Here is an 8967-nt window from a genome sequence, read left to right on the forward strand (position 1 = left end):
TCCCATCCTGAGCAAGCACAGTGGCAACAGTGGAAAGGAAAAACTCCATTTTAAAAAAAAGAAACCTCCAGCAGAACCAGGTTCAGGATAAGCGGCCATCTGCTTTGACCGGCTGGTTGAGAGGACAGGCAAGAGAGACAGACGAACACAGAATGGTAGGTCCAGGTATAGGTCCAGGTGTATCTGAAAGACAAAAAAAAAAAACATGTTAAGGATATAAAAAAATAATTACAAATACAAAACATGTTGAGCAGAGTAAGTAAAGACAGTAGCAGAGTGAAAATTGTGGTCAGTTTGTCCTCCAGCAGTCTAAGCCTATAGCAGCATAACTAAGGGACAGCTCAGGAAACCCAAGCCGACCCTAACTATAGGTTTTATCAAAAAGGAAAGTCTTAAGCCTAGTTTTAAAACTGGATAAAGTGTCAGCCTCACGGACAGAAATTGGAAGTTGGTTCCACAAGAGATGAGCCTGATAACTGAAAGATCTGCCTCCCATCCTGTTTTTGTAAATTCTAGGAACCACAAGTAAACCTGCAGCCTGAGAGCGAAGTGCTCTGTTAGGAAAATATGGAACAATAAGATCTGTAATACAAGATGGAGCCAGGTTGTTGAGAGCTTTGTAGGTTAGAAGTAAGATTTTGAATTCGATTCTGGATTTGACAGGGAGCCAATGGAGAGAAGCTAAAACTCTAGAAATATCATATCTCCTACTAACTCCAGTTAAGACTCTGGCAGCAGCATTTTGGATCATCTGAAGACGTTTTAAAGAAGTATTTGGACTGACGGGTCAGATGACCTGACTGAAAAATGTTGGATTGTATACCTGGATTATTGAGCATGGACTTTGTTATTTAACAATTACTTCTTCAAAATATTATTTTACAAATTCTTATTCCTTGTTAGTTTTACTTTGATCGTATTATTATTATTGTTGATGATTTTATGTTTGATTTAGTTAATTTTGTAATAAAAATGTGAAAGGTAAATTTGGTTACCTCCGCATTCAACATAAATAGTATTATAATTGTTCCCTGTAAGTGTAACTCTAAACTCAGCTTCTGCTGTTGAGTCTGGTAGGTCTAAGGTGAATTTAATGACTGAATGTCATTAAAACAATCAGTCTGTTCTGACAGAGCTCCTCAGACTGGTGCCCTATTCTAACTAGGCTTTTAAAAGGTAGACAAGTGAAGAAAAAGAATCACCCTTATTTTTTCTCACACATTTTCTACAAAACCAAGACTTTAGGATTGTTATTCACCAACTATTGCCAACAAAGCATCACTATCTCCAATCCAAGGTTACAACCAACGCGCAACAGAACTCCATGTCAGCCTGCAGCAGTTCATCAGAGCCTTTGGAGGTGGGATGTGACTGTGAGGACAGTCAGGTGGTTGGATCATAGCTTATCTACTAGACTCAGGCACAGTACGTTGATGAATCCTCACATCCACTCTACTGGAATTATATGCAAATCTCACAGGGGGTTGAGAGCTTTGTATGTGTGTGTGTGTGTGTCATGTATGTCTTTCTGCACATTTGTGTGACTCATTTACCTCCTTAAAACTTAACAGTTAAAACCTCTGTTGGCAGGCCACAAATACCATGTTCTCCATTTATGTAAGAACAGCTGGTGAGTAACCAGCTACCACATAAGCGCTTCTGATTGGTTTGGATAACATCTCTGACAGACATTTTGTGAGAACAGGACCACCATCTATGAAGCAACAGCAGTTCAGACGCTGTAGACAGGTGCAGCTTCAGGTCATTTGCTTAAATACATGTTGTTGTTGTTTTGGCCACAGTTGTGTGTTTCTCTGTGGTCAAATTCCCCTCCGTTTATTTCATAAAAACATTCTTGACTCAGGAGGGAGGTGAAAGGAATACTTCTCGGACCTTCAGAGTTGGTCTGTCCATAACAGTGGCTGAGGTCACCGTGATAGTTAAAGAGTTCAGAGGCAGCAGGGCTCAGGGGGTGGATGAGATTCGTTCTGATTTCCTTAAGGCTCTGGATGTTGTGGGGTTGTCTTGGTTACACACTTTTGCAATGTCGCATGGACATCGGGGGCAGTGCCACTGGATTGGCAGACTGGGGTGGTGGTTCCCCTCTTCAAAAAGTGGGACCGGAGGGTGTGCTCCAATTACAGGGGCATCACTCTCCTTAGCCTCCTTAGTAAAGTCTATTCAGGGGCTGCGGCGCCTGATTCATTTGTGAGGTGGGGGGAGCCGTGGGGTGGGGGTCTTTCGTCACCTTGCACTCTCTGTTCATACGCACCTTGAATGTCATGTGCACACGTTCAATTTTGCCACACAGTGATGTAGATGAGTACTTTCACAGTCACCAGATTTGGAAAGTTTGCAACAAAAGTCTTTATTTTGAAAATGATATTTAATTATATGATAATATAAATATATGTAACAAACTGCAGTCATGAGGTGTTCTTTTTTCACAGAGTGGTGTAGACAGATATTTCTCTGTTTATCAGTAGAAAAGTGTTATTAGTGAAATTAACTGTCTCTTTTGTTTGTCACCCTCTCATCATCGCTGAGTTCAGAAAGAGGAGATGTGTGGGGATTGACTCTGGTTCTGGTTTGATGGAGCAGCTGCAAGTTCTGATCTCTGATTAAAGTGGTTTGTACTGATCCAGGTCCTTCTTTTTTTCTATGGACTTTAGCACAAGTTTGACTGAAACAACATTCAGTTTTGAAGCTGCTGCTTCTCACTAGCAGCAGCAGCTTCTCTCGAGCAGCAGCAGCTCCAAACCAATGGACGAAGAGAAATTACAAACTATCCACACAATTATTTGTTCCCTGACAGCAAAGGTTATCTGCTGATAAATGGTGTGGTACAAATCTATAATTCTTATTTCATTTTTAGGCTGATTTGGTCTAGATCTGGACCAGATCAGAGCCAAAACAGTTTTTGCAGGTGTCAGACTCATGATCCCAGCCCGACCCAGAGCTGGCACATGTGTGTAAACCCTCCGTGACGGTTATGTGGATCTGTCAACTTGTAAACAGATTTGGCCCAGATCTGAATGCTACAGGTTTTGCCTCTGTCTGTATGTAGACACACACACACACACACACACACACACACACACACACACACAGAGAGAGAGAGAGAGAGACAGTCACAGCTTGTCGGCGTTGGATGCAGCCTGTGTAAAATGTCTGGGACCAGTTGATAGGCAGGGCCGTAAAGTGAAGGGGCCAATGGCTCCCTGGCCCCCCCATTCCGGCGTCACTGTTCAGGGGTGCTGGAGAAGTGAGTTTGATCATTGGCTGAACCTCAGATCCAGGAGGAACAATGCAGGTCCTTGCTGGCCGTGGAACACTGGACCAGCTTTTTACCCTCAATAGGGTCCTGGAAGAGTCCTGGGAGTTTGCCCATCCGGTCTATGTGTTTTGTGGACTTGGAGAAGGCATTTGACTGTGTTCCTTGGGGTACATTGTGGGGGGTGCTCCGTGAGTATGGGATTGGGGGCCCGTTGCTATGAGCTGTTCAGTCCCTATGCAAATGGTGCAAGAGTTCAAATCGCATTGCCGGTAGTCTAGAGTGAGAGTTGGACTCCACCAGGGCTGTCCATTGTCACAGATTCTGTTCATAACTTTTATGGACAGAATTTCTTGGTGCAACCTGCTGGCAGAGGGTTTCCGGTCCAGTGGCCTCAGGATTCCATCTCTGCTCTTGGTAGATGATGTGGTCCTGTTGGTGTCATCATGCCGTGATCTTCATCTCTCATTGGAGAGGTTCGCAGCTGAGTGTGAAGCGGCTGGGATGAGAATCAGCACCTCCAAATCTGAGGCCATGGCCCTGAACCGAAAAAGGGTGGATTGCTCTCTTCAGGTCGAGGGTGACGTTCTGCCTCAAGTGGAGGTGTTCAAGTATCTCTGGGTTTGTTAATGAGTGAGCGAAGAATGGAGCGTGAGATTGACAGATGGATTGGTGCAGCATCTGCAGTATTGCAGACTCTGTGCTGGCCCGCTGTGGTGAAGAGAGAGCTGAGCTGTAAGGCAAAGCTCTCTGTTTACCAGTCAGTCTACGTTCATGCCCTCACCTATGGGCACAAGCTCTGGGTAGTGACAGGAAGAATGAGATTGTGGATACAGGTGGCTAAAATGAGTTTCCTCCACAGGGTAGCTGGACTCTCCCTTAGGGTAGGGAGAATAGGGTATAGAATAGGGTGAGAAGTTCAGTTTTTCGGGAGAGACTTGGAGTAGAACCGCTGCTCTTCCACATTGAGAGGAGACAGTTGAGGTGGTTCGGGCATCTGGTAAGGATGCTTCCTGGGCGCATACCTAGGGAGGTGCTTCGGGCATGTCCAAATGGGAGGAGACCCCGGGGAAGACCCGGGGCACGATGGGGAGACATGTCTCCTTATTGGCCTGGGAACATCTTGGAATTCTCCCAGAAGAGCTGGAAGATGTCTGGGTCAGCTCAAGCTGCTGCCCCCGCAACCAGACTTTGGAACAAGCGGATGATGATGAATGATGGCTTGGATTCTTGACTCGGAATTTCATTAAATGCCACAACAAAGATTTTAAACCGTTAAAGAAAATATTTTACAACTCAGGGGTCCCCAACTACCACTCCGAGGACCAGTACCAGGTCTTGGATCATTTGGTACTGGGCTGCATAGAAAAAACAAACGTTTTTATTTTGATTTTACATTTTTATTATTTCTATTTGCCTTAGCGTGCATAATATTTATTTTGAATATCAGCCACTTCCATCTGGACAATTTTAGCCCTTGACTGATTCAGTCACAGTTCTGAATTATTATACAAACTTTAGCAAAAATGAGTAAACCACAAACATCGCTGGAGATCTTTGATAAAGCCAAATTGGTGCATTTGGCGTTTAAATTGGTGTTATGTACATATCCTCTGATATGGCAGCCAAAGGTTTCACCACTTCCACCAAAATAAATCTGCATTTAAAAGAAAACACCAGAGTTCTTCTTAAATTATAGATTCATGGCAACAGGTGATCCACATGCTTCGAGTGTACTTTGTGTGATATATGGCAACTGGCTCTCCTATAAAGCCTTGGAACCTTAAAACACAATTGACCACATGGAGATTAAGCACCCTGAAATAAAAGATCAAACCTTGGAGTAAAAAACCCCCCGCATAAATACAAACATTAAAAACAGTTAGTGAAGGCTGCCACTTCTTTCAATGTGTCAGCTCTGAGAGCATCTTATTAAGTGGCTAAGGAGTTGTATTATATTAAATAATATATTTTATTAAATAAACCACAAAATAAAACAAATGTGAATGAAATTACACAATATAAAATTACAGTTATATATAAATTATAGATGTTTTAATTAAATTAAAGGCACTGAGTTTTCTCTGGGTAGTACCCACAGACTAAAACCACGTTATGTGTTAGAGAAATTCTCTCACTAACGTTGTTTCATAAAAAAAACAACGCTCAACAGCAGGTGAAGGACAAGGGCATTAAAGAATAACATCCCCCCTCCCCTTACCCAACCCTCCTAGAAATCATGTGTTACATATTGTCATCATTGTATGTTCCCATACATTGGTGAAATTGGCTCTCTGCTTTTAACCCATCCACCACCAGGTGGAGCAGTGGGCAGCTATGGAGGGCACCCAGGGAGCAACTGGGGATGGGGTGTGTCCTGCTCAGAGACACCAGGAGATGTGCAATGACCAGGGATCGAACCCGGAACCTTCGGATCCTGAGTCAGCTGCCCTGTCCCTACACCATCTCGGCCCCTTAGAAAGTGTAATCTAGGCATAGCAAGACTACCGCTTGTATGGTAACTTTGTCTTTTTCTTCCATAAAAGAGATCACTGGTTTCCAGATTTTTTCAACCTCTTCCAGTTTGTCATTGAGGATGTACCATACCCTCTCCAGATGAAGTGTATCAGTCAGTGATGAGATCCAGCAAAGGGGAAAGGTTGGGACCTCCTTCTTTGTCCAGAACAGCAGAATGAGCTTTATTGCACAGAGGAGTCCATAAGGTGCTGTTCTGTCCTCTACATTGTTCTGACACACCCAGAACAACCAAAACTGCATTGTGGTTCTAAATGCTCTGGAGAAGAATGAGAACAATGCCCTGCAAAATTTCTGAAGACTGGGGCATAATACATCGATGTGTAATACATCTGCATCTGTTTGATTAGATTCACACATCTGTGTAAACTTGCCTTTGAATAGTGTCATCTATGAATAATTTTGAACTGGATCAGACCATGTCTAGCATTAAGGGAGCACAAATTAACATGTCTCAGACCCGTTGTCCTCAAATCCTCTGATATTTCCATCTCCAATTCTCTTTAGGAGTGAATTATTGTCTCGTTTGTACTGGTGGGAGGTTATTCTTGTCTTCTGTTTGCACATTATGCACAAATACCTACAAAAATTAAATCTGGTCCTCTGGACCATAGATATCATATAAACACTAGATACAGCATTGACCGCTATTGCCTATTGGCGCTGACGAGCCGTAGGGCCGCCATATTGGAACGGTCGACCGCTCTACTCAGTGTAACCTGTTTGTCAGGAGCAATGAAGTATCTGCACATTTAATCAGTCATAGCTGAATACTAAACTCATTCTCACGATTTTTTCCTCTGTAAATCTTAGGCGTACAGCCATTAAAGATGAACACATGGTTCAGTGTTTTTAAATATTCTTGTTGGGGTTAACATTAACACTAATAAAATATTCTTATGACAAGTTTTGCAAAACTCACAGTCACTGATACATTTTTACTAATATCTATATAATTAATATCTATCTATATTATATATATATATATATAGACACACATATATATATATACAAATATTTATACACATATATATATATGTAATGAAATAATAACTGTCTGATATTATCCATAATTTAAACGGATTCTTTCATTTTTCTGGACTGAGTACTCTCGTGCCTTGAATGATTAAATGTGGACGGAAACGTGTTTTATCTTTGACCCACCAAAACAGTGAGTCTAATTAAAAACGATTTAAACACATCACACATTTACAATAATTGGCAGATTGATTACAATAACACAGCTTAATTAATGAGCTTTACAATGAGAAATCATACGGCCATGATTTCTTACTTGCAACTGAAATACAACAGACATTTCTGAAAATATCTGGATTAATTACTGGCAGATAGAAGAGTTTTAAAGATGGGAAAATTAAGTTTAAATGGAGAGAGATGGGTGAGGGAATGTGTCTGTTATAACCAGAAACAACACGCTCCTTTGGACACAGCTTAACCCACGGTACACTTCGCAGTTGAAGATCGACTCTTTACCTTTGCAGACGATAGTTCGGCCTCGGTGTAGAGTTGCCTTTCAACGCTTTTCAGCGTCTCCGTAAGGATAGCAGAAAACCGTCCGGAGTAGTGACGGTACTTCGTTCAACAGCACGCTCACCTCAGTTGTGGACTCACATGAGCTGTGAGCCCGTCAGAGTTCCACTCAGATGTGTAAGATTCCATAATCCCCACGAGACTCGAAATAACTCCCAACTAACTCCAGCACTTCAGAACTTTCGTTCGGTTCTGCTCTCAGAACTTTGGTTCATGTCTGGAACGTTGTTCTTCTTGGAGCTCTTGTTCCGCTCTGGAACTTGTTCTCTCTTCTGGAACTTTGTTCTGCTTGGAACTAGGAAGTGTCGACCCTTTTAAAGAGGTCACTTCCGGTTCCTCTGAGAACTTCCTGATTGGTTGAAAGAACCAACAGGGGTGTGGTTTTAGTGACGTAAGAGGGTTATTACAAGTCAGAAAAACAGCGGAATGTTTTTGGAACAGACGGAGAAATGTTTTTGGAGAACAGAGACATTTAGGAGCCAGTCTTCCTTCTATCTGTCTGATAGAGATAAACATGACATTTCGTTCCGATAAACATGTTTTTGACCGTTCCTTCACTTTTGACCGACTCACTACTTGCTCATTTCAGACAGAAGATCAAAAAAATGAATAATTACTCTGTAACAGACATTAACTTGATTTCTACTTTGAATGAGGATTAAAAATCATTAATACTGTTTCACAGTTGATTTAAAATAAGTAGTTCACTTCAACATTTAAAATGGTTTGAACTAAACACACTTTGATTATCAAGATATTGTAAAATAGTAATGATAATAAAAAAAGAGAGTGTTCTTTCAATTGATCAGTGCAGGATACAATTAGAAAGTCTCTGGATGAGCTTAATTTGTGTTTCTGGACTCAAATCAATGAAATAACAGTTCCTGTCCCAGGAAGGTCCAGGTTTTGACCTGAGGCTTAGTTCACTACATATATATATATACAAACCAGATTCCAAGAAAGTTGGGACACTAAACAAATTGTGAATAAAAACAGAATGCAATGATGTGGCGATGGCAAATGTCAATATTTTATTCGTAATATAACATAGATGACAGATCAAAAGTTTAATCTGAGTAAATGTAACATTTTAAAGGAAAAATATGTTGATTCAAAATTTCACAGTGTCAACAAATCCCCAAAAAGTTGGGACAAGTAGCAGTAAGTGGCTGAAAAAAGGAAATTGAGCATATAGCGAACAGCTGGAAGACCAATTAACACTAATTTGGTCAATTGACAACATGATTGGGTATAAAAAGAGCTTCTCAGAGTGTCATTGTCTCTCCGAAGCCAAGATGGTAAGAGGATCACCAATTCCACCATTGTTGCGCAGAAAGATAGTGCAGCAATACCAGAATGGTGTTACCCAGCGTAAAATAGCAAAGACTTTTAAGTTATCATCATCAACCATGCATAACATCATCAAAATATTCAGAGAATCTGGAACAATCGCTGTGCGTAAGGGTCAAGGCCGTAAAACTCTACTGGATGCTCGTGATCTCTGGGCCCTTAAACATCACTGCACCTCAAACAGGAATGCCACTGTCAAGGAAATAACAGAATGGGCTCAGGAATACTTCCAGAAAGCATTGTCAGTGAACACAATC

Source organism: Nematolebias whitei, chromosome 12 (genome assembly GCF_014905685.2).
Source record: "Nematolebias whitei isolate Nwh7 chromosome 12, NemWhi1, whole genome shotgun sequence".
Taxonomy (NCBI): Eukaryota; Metazoa; Chordata; class Actinopteri; order Cyprinodontiformes; family Rivulidae; genus Nematolebias; species Nematolebias whitei.